Below are 15,150 nucleotides of genomic sequence, written 5' to 3' on the forward strand. Positions count from 1 at the left end.
GTCTGCCCTGCATGAGAGGTGCATTGTGGGAGTAGTTACCAGCCTGCTTTAAAGACTGTACTGCAAGGGGCTACACATGCTAGTGTGCATGCAGGGTACAGATTGAGATGGATAGAGGAAAGAATGGACAAAGCGAGGAGAGGAGGGGATGGACAGAACAAGGAGAGGAGGGAATGGATAGAGAAAGGGGAGGTGGGGAGATGCATGAGACAGGTGGAAGGGGTAGTGGGCAGGTAGAAATAGAAAAATGGGGGGGGGGGGAGATGAAGAGTGGGGGAGGAAGATATGGTCAGAGGGAGGTGGAGAAAGATATGGGCAGAGGGAGGGGATGGAAGTAATGGACACAGAGAGGGTAAGGAGGAGAGATTGGAGAGGAGGAGATAGATAGAGGTGAGACAATGATGTGGACAGACAGAGGGAGGAAGAAGTGAACACAGAGAGGGGCAGGACAACATGTGTTCAACATATGTGTCAAATGCTTCTGCAGGTGAAGCTGCTGGGAAGGCTGGTATAACAGAAAGGCAGAAATTTTGAAACAGATTTTACACTGCAGAACATGTCCAGATGAAGATGTGGGCTATGACAAATTACAAACTGCAAATTACGGTTCATGAGATAAGACTTGAATGAAAAGAGAGAACCAGAGATTATTGACAGTTTCAAATGGAGTATTAGGCAATGATAGACTGAAACAGAGGAAAATAATACAATAGAAGACAAGTGGGTAGTTCTGAAAGGTTAAATATGTGCTCTGATTTTGTGCCACAGTTGATGATCCATCCTGCTCAGCAGGTAGTGCCAAACTTCCAGTTTTCTCACTGCAATGAGGGGACATGGGGGATCTAAGGAGCCGACTATCGGCATCACTGGTGTTGACAAGTGGAAGTCCAGTGGCAACTATGGGTAGTCTGGACTGGAAGAGTAAAATAAACAGAACTTGGAGTTAGGCCTGAAGAAGACCAGTTGGCAGCTGAGTGGAAGGTCACCAAGCAGACAGCAATGCCTACTTTACGGAGCACTGATCACTCAATGACTGTGTCTTTGTGCTGTGTGCCCTGCATGACAGACTCCCCACATGAAACTCCAATATTTGACAGCCATCTTTTTTGTTGTCTATTTGGCATCGCACATCAATACCATCCCCACCAGTGGCTCACAGTTGGCTACAGAAATGGACGCTTCTGACAGACGCCAATAGCCATCATGCGGGGCCCGGTGTATCCAATGACGCACGCCTGCCAAGCCATGTCTTCAGTAGCTCCATCTACAAGAGTACCCTACCGTTGTGATATAGGATGGCCGGCAACAGCTACATGGTTCAGTCTCAATCACAGTCTTCAATGGTCTTCAGTCTTAGACAGCCTCTGATGGTTCATTTATGCACTAGTAGCAGGAGCCTCAGACTACACGATGCTCTTTAGCTTCTTCTAATAACTGGACTTTACTGCTGTTTCTTCATTTGTAAAGTGTCTTCGCAATTCCTGGAGACAGCTACAAGTCATGTAAAACTTCTGTTAACCATATTTAATCATTTCTGCTCTTATCCAGCTACAGCTACTCTGTAACCCACCTCTCCTCATCATTGTGTAAGGAATAGTATATAAGTAACCTGGCGACAAGATGTTTTTGTTCCCACAGGTCACTGTCTTTTCACTTTACTGTTGTCTTTTTGGTTGCTTTTGTCACTTGTGGGCTTGTATGCTTTGTCCCCTGTGTTTGCTTGCTTGTGCTATTTATGTTCCAGGTTCTATGGTTGCTGCTTTTGCACCCCCTCTTTTCCTGTGGAATTTTGTATTGGTTTTTGTGTCTTTGTGCATTGCTTGGTTCCAAATGACTACCATGCCACAATTGCCTGCTGCGTGAGTCAACGAAGGATGCACATGCTTGAAGTGGTGAATCACTTCCAAGGTGGTGGAGATGGGGTCAAAACTGACGTTGGGAACAATTGCAACACCACCACCATCCACCGGCTCTGTGTGTGTGTGTGTGTGTGTGTGTGTGTGTGTGTGTGTGTGTGTGTGTGTGTACGCGCGCGCTTCCATTTTGCGAGTTTGATAAGATGAAGGAAGACTGGAATGCATTCCTTGCACAGTTCAATGTGCACATCGCACTGCATCACATACAAGATACTGACAAACATTCTTAGTCCTTGAATATGGTGGGAGTAACTACTTATAGGCAGTGTGCCAAACTCTTTCCCACTTTGTAAAATATGAAGACCTACTACAGGTGCTTACAAAGTGTTACGAGGATAGGGTACAAGTGGTGGATGCCCGTTACAAACCATTTAGGTTGAGTACGCAACAAGGACAGACATACCGTCACTGCGTGACTGATTTTCAGGGCCTTACTAGACAGTGTAGATTCAAACATGACTGAGGCAAATACTACAGTGATGCAATGATTTGTGATGCCATCACGTGCAGTATAGCCAACTCATGAATTTGGGAAAAAATTCTTAAATACCCACACTCTTCGTTGCAACAGATTCTGCAAATTCTTGACTATTAAGATTCCTGCAAAAGCATAGCAGACAGTTTTGAGGTACCACCTTATCATATAACGTGATTGGAAAGAGAAACAACATCTACTGCGTGCACTCTTGTACCTGTATGTGGAGATGGTGTGGACTATATATGGACATGTGGTGGCAAAAAACCAGCAACAAAATACAAAAGGAAGTTCGTTGGCTGTGACTGATGAGTGGAGCTTTGTTGGTACACATTTGGAAGGTGCAGTGAACTACTCAGAGCAAGAGTGTCAACAACATTGTCAAGTCTGGAACAAATGAAGACTGTCCTTGAACTGACTTACTCAGAAGATAAACACTGCTTGAAAACTTCATTGTTGTTGAGATTTGTGATAGTCATTATACTGAACATTACAATAAAATGTTTGTTTGACTGAGTTGATCAAATATAGAAGAATCATTGAAGAAAGGAGTAAATTGCTTTCCAGAAGTTGAAAGATGCTTTGATTAGTGATCAATGCCTTGTTTATTTTGATCCAGCCAAACTGGAGGTCTTGGTTGTGGATACTTCCTCTTATGGTATTAGTGCAGTTCCGTCGCATACATTTGGTCATGTTGACAGGCCACTTATCTTTGCTACAAAGTTGCTGTCCAAAGCTCAGTGTAATTACTTGAAAATTGAAAAGGAGGCTCTTACCATTGTATATCATGTAACTACGTTTCACCAGAATCTCCATGGCAGACAAGTTTACTTGGTGTCTGACCATAACCCTCTTCAATCTTTGTTTAGTCCTTTTCATTCAGTCGAAAATCGCACAGTGCAGAAGCTACAATGGTGGGCTCTTCTTTTGTCAAATTACTAATATGAGATTGTGTATCAGCTCACTTCTAAGCATGCCAACACAGAAGCTTTTTCTCACCTCCCTGTTGGCCCAGATTCAGCATTCAATGAGTCCTCAACATCTTGTTGCTACATTGACGCACGAGACACATATGCTTTGCATAGCTTTCCACTTAGCCACTGGAAAATTGCTCAGGCTGCAGCAGCGGATCCCAATTTGCAGATTCAGTCACACTCTGTCAGCACTGGTTGGCTGCATTCAGCCAAAGATTTGTAGTTATGTGGTTCACTGATACTCTGTCCATCAGCACAAAACTTTCCGTTCACCAAGGTATCAGTTTGATTCGCATGGATAATGACCATATGTTGTCATTCCCCAGGCTCTCCACTCTGACACACTTCATTTGCTACACCATGCCCACTGTGGCATCATTCGCACCTTGCAGCTGGTGTGGCGTTACTGCACTTGGCACAGAGTCAATGCGCATATTGAACAAATGACTTCTCAGTGCCAATCCTGTGCTGAACATCAGTCAGCAGTGTTTCAGCAGTTCTTTGAATGACCAAACCACAAGCACGTTGGTGATTTATGCACTTAGATTTCAGGGGTCCTAACTGGAATACACGTTGGCTCATCTTCGCTAACGATTTCAGCAAATTTCCCTTTGTGGTTCCTATGCTCTCTACTATGATGACTCGCTCCACAATCCAGGCCTTGGCATCGATCTTCTGCCTCGAGTGATTGCCTACCGTGATTACGTCTGACAATGGACCTCAATTTATTTGCACCGAGTGTGAACAGTTTTGCACCACCTCCGCCATCAAATACCATGAGTGCATCATTCCACCCACAATACAACAGTGAAGCTGATTGCTGTGTACAAACATCTACGCAATGGATGGACAAACTTCATACCTCTCACACACGGGATCTAACTCTGCTGCTATTCTTTTATTTCTACCATTCCCCATCACACGACAGACAACCACCGGCAGAGTTGGTATGTGGACAGCACCACCACACTTTGCTTTATTTGCTGCACCTGCCACAGCGAGTGATGCCCATTCCACCCACTGAGGCAAAGTATCACACTAATGATATGGTATGGTGTTTTACAGATTGTATGGTGCATGGAGGCACTGGTAGCATGGTATCATAGTATGACTTCTTGGACATTATATGTTTTTACTGCAAGAACTGAAAGGATTGCTCAGGTGCCATCACAATCAAATTCTTCTATGTAAATTGTTTGATCCTGCTGCAAGCTTTGTGCTTCACATTCCATGCCCACTTGGATGCAGCAGCCCGCATTGCATCCAGCTCCTGGGGACCCCACGTCATCAGTGCCAGTCCTGGAGCCAATGGAAGTCAATGCCCTTCTATGGACATCACTACTTGACAGCCACCACTGCCTGGGAATGGGACCCTCTTCCTGGCAGCTGTCCCACATGCCACTACAGAGCCCTTTGCAGCTGTTGAGGTGCTCTGTCTTCATTTGCTGTTCTGCCTCTGGATGTGGGTACATCCTCCCTGCCTGTTTTTTTGGGTGATGTTCCCAGGCAGGCTGAGCGTATGCTGGGGCATGGGCAGGTACTCAGCGCCAGCCTTCAGTTTGGCTCCCGTCTCCTCACGTGCAACCAGCCCTCCAGCCAGTTATCATTCGCTCATCCACAGTACACAGTGATGGTTAGATGGTTTGGGGGGAGTGTTGCAAAACCACATAGTGACATTACACTCCTGGCATCTCACAGTCAGAAACAGAAACACACATTTTCAACAGATGTCAATAGCAGTTGCATGAGGATCTGTCAGATCCAATGATGTGCATCTGCTGAGCCATGCCTTCAGTGGCTGTGACTAAGAGTATCTTCTGCTGCCATGATATAGGATGGCTGGTGGCAGCTGCACTGCCCAGTTTCAATCACAGTCTTCAGTGTTAGTCAGCCTTTGAAAGTTCACTTGTGTGTTAGCAGCAAGAGGCTCACACTGCACAATGCTTTTTTCTTCTTGTAACAGCTTAGCTGGACTTTACTACTGTTTATTCTTTTGTAAAGTTTCTTCACAACACTTGAAGAAAGTTACAAATTAAGTAAAACTTCTTTTTACTGTATTTACATGTTCACTGTTAATTTCTGCTCCTGATGATGATGATGATGATGATTCGAGGTGAGGGGCGCTCAACATCATAGTTATCAGCGCCCTGATGAAAAGTCAGCATGCTAATCTCATGGGTGGGGATGAAGGCTGATCCCACATGTGGAGCAGTTTATAATGTACTAAAGTCTGCCTCCCTTCACCACCAATTTAGGGATGAGGCCTGACAGTTCATAAAATTTCACCGCAGGAATCGGCATCTGCGAGGATGGTGGGCAGATCTCCATCGAGACTAAGGGCCGCCCTAATATCAGTATATAATACGTATGTTGCCAAAATATGCCGAACTGAAAGTGGCATGCCATGAATTTCACAGAGTGGTGGATCCTCCCACTGGAGAAGGAAGCCATGTGTTAAGGGGCTATGTCCAATGTGCAGTCTGGTAAGCAGAACCTCCTTCCAGCATTGAGGCTGACAAAGTCTGCCATGCCTGTGTGGTTGATTTGAGTGAGTGCAGTTTGTTTTCTGTCACCTGCAACCATTCAGTCTCCCACTGACACAAGATGCGTCTATCAGAAAATGGGATGATAGTGTGCAACTGGATGGGATATTGATGGACAGCACCATGCCGACATGCTTCCTTTGCAGCTTTATCAGCCATGTCGTTTCCCTGTGTCCCAATGTGGCCAGGTACCCAGCAAAAAGATCACCTCCTTGCCATGATGTTGGAGCTGCTATAAGGAGTCATGGACGAGCTGAATCATATGGTCTACTGGATACATTTGGTGAAGTCCTTGGAGTGCACAAAGTGAGTTGGAACAGACAAGAAGTATTGTACAGTGGTGTCTGTAAACGCTCTCTAGTGTCATTGGAATGCCATATAATTCCGCATCATAATTTGTAAATTCTTCCGGAAGACATACTTTAAAAACCCTATCAGAGAAAACAGCAGAACAACTGAGGACATTCTCTTGCTGGAATCCATCTGTATAAACTGTGATGAAACTTTGGTACATACTTGGAGTGGACAAAAACAAAGTTGTAAAAACATAATCTGGAGTACAAGTTTTCTTGTACTGTGTCAAGCTTAAAATCACTTTGGGCCTCTGAAGACATCAAAGCGGCAATGCATTCCATCCCTGGGTGTGTATTTTGATGTTTGATATCCAGATCCTTGAGACAGTTTGTAGCATGTTTCCCAAATGGCTTCGTCGCATGGGGCCGATTCCTCAACAGCCATTCAAAGGTGTGTTGGCCCACATCATTAAATGCCAATGACTGAGGTGATTCTGAGATTTTCAGCACCTGCTGAGCCAAAAGGATATGTCACTGAATCCAAGTGGTGGTTCACCAGCCACTGCACACAGACTCTGAAGTGGGCTGGTCTGAAAGGCACCAGTTGGTATCCAAATGTCTTCATGGTGGACAGTGTCTAACATCTTGAAGTAGGAAGTATGGGCTGATCCGTAGACTATGCTGCCATACTCTAAATGTGATTGAACAAATGCGCTATAAAACTTCAAAAGGCAGGACCTGTGGAAGTAAGCAGATGCAGACTAGTTTTTCCTGGACCAGAACCTGTGATTCTTTCAAATGCGAGTGATATCCATTTAAATTCCATTGCAACACAAATGTCCCTGTGGAGGCCACTGTTTAGTGAAGGTTGTTCTTATCTTTCTTCCTCGGAAGTAGTGATTTACAGCGGAGATCAGAGGGAACATTTGCTGGTTCCCGACTCTCTGGTTCCTGTAGCTGGAAATCCATATCCTCAAGAGCAGAGTCCCCCATCAGAGACAGAGAGAGCTAATCAATCTAAAGGTTTAACTACCACTTTCATGGATCTGGAACTACTTTTCAAAGGATGTTTTTCTTTACTTATGGGAGGAGCTGTTTGCTTGGGTTGTGGGGATGGCTTAGTTGGCTTCTGATGGGCAGTAGTGGTATGTGGCTTAGGTGGTAAGCCCATTGCTGACAGTTACCAAATGACTTCTGCTTCAAATGTAGCATTTCCCCACACGTTAACCGACAAGTGCATGTGCTCACATTGGAATCTGTAGTCTGAGTTTGTGTGAAGGCATCACACTTAACAATTGGTGTCTTAAGGGCTGATGCAAGAAGAAGCAGCAAAACCCGGAAGTTGCATAGCTTTGATAGCTTTTTTAACTTCACCATAAGGTATGCGTCTCTTGACTTTCAACTGCTGAATTTTACTTTTCTTGTTGTAAATCTCACTCTTTCTGCTCCATACTGGGTGATCCCCGGAGGAGGTTACACATTTTGGAGGAAGTGTACAAGAATTGCCTGATTTGTGAGCTGAACCTCCACAGTTGCTACTTAGCCTGCCCATTACATCTCACAGTGGTATGGCCAAATCGTTGACATTTTTAGCATACCACTGGATTAGGAACAAATGGTTGAATGTTAAGATGGATACAGCCTGCAAGGATAAGTTCAGGTAATTCCTGGGTACTATATGTTACAATAAATGTTGCCAATTTTTCCAATTTGCCTTTGACTCTCCTCATCTAGTTCTGCACTTCCGTGATGCCCATATTTTTCCATTCTTCACGTAATTCCACAGGGTCCACCTCCATTATATCAGAGCAGGTGCCCACTCCTTACTAAAGTTAAGGGTGTTATACAACTCCATCTCAACTGGGTAGTCACCTAAGGCCTTACATCCCAGAAGCTTAGATATCTGATTTGAATTAGCAGTTTCAACTAGAAGTGTTCCATTACGAAGTTGTTTGACACTTTTTAGAGACCCAGAAATACCTTCCAATGCCTTGTGAACATACAAAGGGGATATCTTCTCAAAGGTTCCCTCTGTTCGCTTGATTACAATGAAAGTGTTATGGCACACTAATGCTCTCGTTACTACAATTCTGGGACTTCTTTTTAGGAGGACTGACCAACCGAGCTCTCTTTGAGGATTAGGTGTAAGTACTACCTGGCGGTACACCCGCCCCGTCAGTAGTAGTAGTTTGATGAGACTGTTCCATAGGATCCCACAAGATGCTATGGTAACAACCGTCAACTCAGGCGGAGCCCTACATGCCTGAGCAAGCCTTGTACAACTGGGGGAGGGGCAGCAGGTGCCCCAGAGGTTTCCCACTAGAGACTGTTTTACCTCAACATCCATTCACCTCATCAATATGTAGCACACCTTGAGGTTGAGGGGCTTTTTATGAAGGTGTGTATACCTTCCTCATGGTCCAGGCGGTGAAGCTGAAACCCCCGTTCTCCGAAACAGACAACATTCCACCACTGCGCCACTCAGTGGTCGCTGAAGCATACCCAGAGCTCAGGAACCCTGGGGTCGCCAATCCTGTACTCAGCAAATGAATGCTGAGCCCCTATGGAGATTTCTGCTCCTGTCCACTTCCCTAGGACGACAGATGCTGCACCACTCTGTAGCCCATCTCCCCTTACAGTTGCGTACGAAATACTGTACAACAGTTTAGAATGAATTGTCTGACTGTGCCTCCCAGCAATGTTATTTATCTTAATTCATAAGTGTGGTTACCAAGCGTGTCAGTTTCATTTCTATCCTCTCCCTTTCTTTTTGAGGATTTTGAGATGTTCGACCTAGAGCTCAATTACTTCATGGATTTTTTTGTAATGTACGTACGAAGTGTGATTTAATTCTACTGTTAACTGAAATGACCCCACTCACAGAAGACTTTTGCCCAGTTGATCTGAGAATTTAAAAGGAAGACGTTACAGTTTTTGTGGTTACTATGTCATTTTGATACACATCTTTTTGGGATTGCTTTTATTGATATTTGATAACTGTAACCAAGAAGAAAAGGTTGATGAAAGTTGTGTGACCATTTAAACATATTTGCACCCCCACAATCCTCACACACTTCCACTTCTCAGCCTGTTGCTACTGCTGAACCATCATTTCAAATAGCAAGGGCAGCAGGGGGTCAAACAGTCTAGAGGACAAAGCATGGTAGAAATCTTTGGGTAACAAATGAGATACTGAAATTAACTGATCAAAGGAGAAAATGGTGCAAACAAAATAGGCAAAAAGGCATACAGACATCTAAAAATTGAGATTGACAGAAAGTGCTAAATGGTAAAACATAAATGGTTAGAAGAGAAATGCTAAGGTTGATACATGTTGCAAAGAGGCTAATTCAGCAGATCTTTGAAGAAAAGAGAAGCACCTGTATGATTATTAAAATCTCACACAGGAAACCAGAACTAAGCAAAGAATTGGAGATTGAAAGGTTGAAGGAAAGTTTGAAAGAATATGTTACAGGAGTTAGGCAATGGAAACAAACTTGAATACAATATTATATAAATGAAAGAGGAAGATGAGATATGATATTGTGAAAAGAATTTGACAGAGCACAACATTTTCTTGGAATTATTAAGATACTTAGGACAGCCAGCCATAGCAACACTATGGGCTTTGTGTCCAAGATATATGAGACAGGCAAAATACCCTCAGATTTCAAGAATAATTTCAGTTCAAAAAATGTTGGTGCTGACAAGTATGAACCATCGGTTTAGAAAGTCATGGTTGCAAAATACTGGCACAGACAATTTACACAAGAATGGCTAATTCTCAGGGAAGATCTGGACAAATATAGGAATATGCAAGGCAATAGTGACCCTATCTATGATTTATCCTACAAGACAAGTTGAAGAAAGGCAAAGCTATACTTATAGCATTTGCTAATGTAAAGAAAGCTTTTGACAATAAAACAAAGCATGTGATTGGTTATCTCCAACTTGTACAGAAATCAAAGTCCAGTTATAAGAGTTTAAGGACATGAAAGAGAAGCAGTAGTTGGAAAAAGGAGTGAGACAAGACTGTAGCCTATCCATGATGTTATTCAATCTGTACACCGAGAAAATAGTACAGGAAAACAAGGAGAAATCTGGGGAAGAGAAATGAAGTTCAGTGAGAAGAAATAACACCTCTTGAGGTCTGTCACTGACATTATAATTCTGTCAGAGATGGGAAAGGGCCTGGAAAATCATATGAATGTAATGGACAGTGTTACAGGGTTGGTTTGCTTGTTTTGTTTTAGGGCATCGAAACAACTAGGGTCATTCACGCCCCTGTCAAAACTATAGAACAGAAGACAGAGAGGAGTTTAAAAGTGACCACACATCAATCCCAATCCATGTAAGAGAAGACAGCTAAAATCAGGAATGTGGAGAAAGGTCTATAAAACAGACCATAAAGAAATGGAGGTTCATAACTAAATTTTAAATGGCCTTCACCATATTGCTATGACGGGTAAAAAAATAAAACATGGTCGACAGCCCATGTGGCGTTTGCTAAAATGCCCGATAACTCAGGTGGCAAACCCAAGTGGGAATATAAATGGTTAAAAATGGGCATTCCATCAGGAAATGGTGGACAGGTAAAACTTTGGTGCAATATGTACAAACTAGTGGGGGAGCACCACTTAACAAATGACAATGGCTAAAAAGGAGTGCCCAATACACAACCTAGTGAAAATGACCTCCTCACAGTGGGAAGGCTGAGAGGAGGTCGTCCAAGCTGCTGGGAGAGGGGTAATAACATGTAGCTTATTCCCATGAAGGGAGGACCAGTGGCGATGCCAAAGTGACACCACCTCCTGACAGACAGAAGCACAGAGACCATCGGAGGGAATACAAGAGATAGTGGACTAAGGCACGAGGACTGCAGCCTTGGCAACAGCGTCAGCAGCCTCGTTTCCTATCAGACTGACATGACCAGGAACCTGTCTGCCATGATCAGAAACCCACATAAATAGCACAGTGAGCAAACGACAGTTTTCCTGGACCTGCTGCATTAAGGGATGGGCAGTGTATAGTGCACACAGGTTTTGAAGGGTGCTGAGAGAGTCTGAGCAGATGACACATTGAAAATGCTGTGTTGCCGGATGTACTCCATGGCTTGATACAGGGCAAACAGCTCTGTTGTAAATACTGAGCAGTGTGCTGGAAGCCAATACCGAAAAACTTCGAAGCCAATGACGACGGCATACCCGACACCACAGTTAGTCCGAGAGCCATCAGTGTACACAAAGGTACAGTCGCGAAGTTCCATGTGAAGGTTGTGAAATTGAAGGTGATAGAGCAAGGCTGGTGTAGTGTTCTTAGGAAGCGAATGAAGGCCAAGGTGACCACAGGCCGCGAAGCCAAGGTGGTGACGGGTTCACACCTACCGGGAAAGTTGCAGAGAGTGAGAAGTTAAGCTGCCGGAGTAAGAGCTGAAAGTGAGCTCCAGAAGGTAACAGAGAAGGTCACGCCCCATATGGCGATCAAAGGTGTCATCGAAGGAGGAGGCGTAGGATGGGTGGTCACAATTGGCAGACAAATGGCATGCATACCTACTGAGGAGAAAGTCACATTGGTCGGACAGCACTAGGTCAGCAGCTACAGCATACAGATTCTCAATCGGGCTACTGTAAAAGGCACCAGTGGCCAAACAGATGCCACGATGGGGGATAGCATTGAGACAGCACAAGAGGGACGGATGTGCAGATGCATAAACAAAGTACCCATAGTCTAGTTTCAAATGGACAAGGGACTGGTACAAATGGAGACACGTGGTTCGATTGGCACCCCAGGAAGTACCATTGGGGACATGTAGGACATTAAGGGACCATGTACAGCGGGCTGCCAGGTAAGACACGTGGGAGGACCAAGAGAGTTTCCTATTGAGCATTAGCCCCATGAATTTCGTAGTTTCAACGAACAGAAGAGCAACAGGCCCAAGATGTAAAGAGGGTGGGATAAATCAATTGTGCTGCCAGAAATTCATACAAATGGTTTTGTCAGTGGAAAAATGAAAGCTATTGTTGACACTCCGTGAGTAAAAGATGATCAAGACATCGCTGAAGATGCCACCTCAATGAGACAGGTCTGAGGAGAACTGCAATAGATGGCAAAATTGTCAACAAAAAGGGAGCCGGAGATGACCAATGGGAGACAGGCCATTATAGGGTTAATGACGATAGCAAGGAGGAGGATGCTAAGGGCGGAACCCTGAGACACATTGTTTTCCTGGATAATGGTGTCCGACATGGCAGAACCCACACGGACCATGAAAACTCTGTATCTTAAAAATTTCTTAGGGAAGCGGAGCAGGTGGCCATGAAAGGCCCACATGCAGAGAGTACAGAGGATACCAGTCCTACAGCAAGTGTCGTAGGCTTTCTCCAAATTGAAAAACATGGCCACAGTCTGGGATTTCCACAGAAAACCATTCCATGTCATGTGTGGACAAAGTGGTCAACTGCAGAACGGTGTGCTCAAAGTCCACACTGTGCAGTGGTTAGTAAATTGCGAGACTTGAGCCACCATACCAGCCAGCCATGAATTGTACATTCCATCACCTTGCAAACACAGCTGGTGAGAGAGATGGGGCGGTAGCTAGAAGGATGGTGTTTGCCCTTACTGGACTTAGTTATTGGTATCACAGTGGCTTCATACCAGTGTCTGGGAAATGTGCCGACTGCACATATGCAGTTGTATATATGAAGCAGACAAGTGCTTGTCTGCAAGAGAAAGGTGCTGCAGCATCTGAATGTGAAAAGCGTCTAACCCTGGGGCAAAGGATTAGATGAAGTTAGAGCATGATCTAGCTCCCTCATAGTGAAGGTGGCATTGTAGTACTCACAATTCTGAAAAGAGAATGATAACGCCCAAGCCTCCTCTGATTGTTTCTATAGAGAAAGGCAGGGTGACAGTGGGAAGAGCAAGAAATTTCCACAAAATGGCTGTCCAAGGTGTTGGAGATACCAATAGGGTCCATGATGACATCATCAGCTACTGTCAGGCCGGAAATTGGAGAATGAATCTTGGTCCCAAAGAGCCGCTGGAGGTTAGCCCACACAACAGAGAGGGAGTGGCACTGTTAAAAGAACTACTGAATGCAATCCAGCTAGCTTTTTGCTGTCCCGAATAACACGATAACACTGTGCAAGCATGTTTATAATGAGCCCAGTTTGCCATCATAGGATGACTGTCAAAAATGTGGAGAGTAAGTCTGTATGCGAATCGCATAGTGGCATGCCTCAGTCCACCAAGAAAGCAGGACACAGCGTGGTGAAGAGGAAGTGGGGGGATCTGCAGTGGTAAGGATAATGTTTGTAAGGTAGTCCACCTGGTCAACACAACTGGGGAAATGGTGTTTGTAGTAGGTCGCCAGGGAGGAGTACAGCCACCAGTCGGCCTTAGTAAGCTGCCACTTGGGTGTGCATGCAGGTGGGGTAGGTGTAAGAAAACAGACAGCACACGGGAAATGGTCACTCGAGTAGGTGTCAGAAAGAATGGATCACTCGAGAAAATGGGCTAGCTGGGCACTGCTGAAGGATAGGTCCAAATGGGAACAGGTGTGCGAGGAGTCAGAAAGGATTGTGGGTACTCCCATGTTAAGGCAGAAGAGGTTAAATTGATTACGAAGGTCTGCCAAGAGGACATATCCGACAGGTTCTTGGAGATGGTGCACATTGAAGTCATTGAGAAGCAGAAATGGGTGAGGTAGCTGCCCAATAAGCTGGAGGAAGTCTGCCCTGGTGACATCGAACAACGGAAGGATGTAAATGGATCAAAGGGAAAATGTCAGGTGAGGAAGGAAAACTGCAACAGCTTGAAGACAGGCAGTCAGGGAGATGGGTTGACTATGAATGTCATCCCATATGAACAGAGCGTGACTCCCACACGAAGTGGAATGTCGACCTCAGGGGGAAGGTCAAAACAGACTGTCAAGAAACACGAATGATGACACAATTTTGTTTCCTGAAGGCAGAGTACAAGGGGTCGCTGTGATTCTACAAGCAGCTGTAAATCCTCTTTGTTGGATCAAAGGCTGCAAATATTCCATTGGAGGAGAGTCATGAGGAAAAAATGAAGGAGTGTCACCTCTGTGGCTGCCAAGTGCCAGCTTGCAAAGACTCGCTGCTACAGAGCACAGAGGCAGGAGAACCCTGCTCCATGAGGTCCACAGAAGCTTTGCCTATCCTGTGCTGTCAGTCTGTGGAGTCGAATGAAGAAAAACAGTTGGTGGGGTGCACTGGCCACATGGAGGCTGGCCGGGCATAGGTAACATGTGGCGACACCATCAAAGAGGATCTTCAAGTTGGCGAAGGAGAGGAAAGTTTGCCTTTCTTGGACTTCTTTGAGCCTTTATGGTTAGAAGAGGAAGACTCATGTGTTGGTTGACTGGAGTGATGTATGAAGTCTTCAAGGGAGTACTACTCATGCCCTTTCTGGCCCGCCGGTTGTGTAGCTGGTGACTTCGCCCCTTGAGGCGAGAGTTTGATGACTTGTTGACCGGGTAAGGAACTTTTTCTTTTACCCATATCTCCTGGACAGCCTGTTCATCGATATACACGGGACAAGCTCGAGAGCAGGTGGCATGGTCGCCATTGCTGTTGATACAGCAGGGAGGAGGAGGCAGCCAATCGCCCTTGTGCTCATCCGTACCACACGTTACACATTTGGCGGGGTGTCGACAAGACATTTGAGTGTGGTTGAAATGATGACACTGGTAGCAGTGCATTGGGGTCAGAATGTACAGTCACACTGTGATAACTTCAGAGCCTGCTTTGACCTTGGACGGAAGCACCGATCTATCAAAGGTGAGAAAAAGAGTGTATTTGGGCCCTGAGGAGGAATCTACCTTTTTCATCACCCGATGGATGGCAATGACACCCTGATCGGAGAGGTATGTTTGGATTTCAACCTCAGTCAAACCATTGAGCGACATAGTGTAAATAACACCAC

At 45.0% G+C, this 15,150-nt stretch overlaps 1 protein-coding gene across 1 annotated transcript in view; it reads right to left on the reverse strand.

Annotated features, from left to right (window-relative positions):
- Positions 1 to 15,150, reverse strand: part of LOC126203468 (protein HIRA) — a 242,211-nt gene that overhangs the window by 55,638 nt on the left and 171,423 nt on the right. The gene's annotated exons all lie outside the window — the stretch shown is intronic.

The sequence above is a fragment of the Schistocerca nitens genome, chromosome 9, assembly GCF_023898315.1.
Source record: "Schistocerca nitens isolate TAMUIC-IGC-003100 chromosome 9, iqSchNite1.1, whole genome shotgun sequence".
NCBI classification, from domain to species: Eukaryota; Metazoa; Arthropoda; class Insecta; order Orthoptera; family Acrididae; genus Schistocerca; species Schistocerca nitens.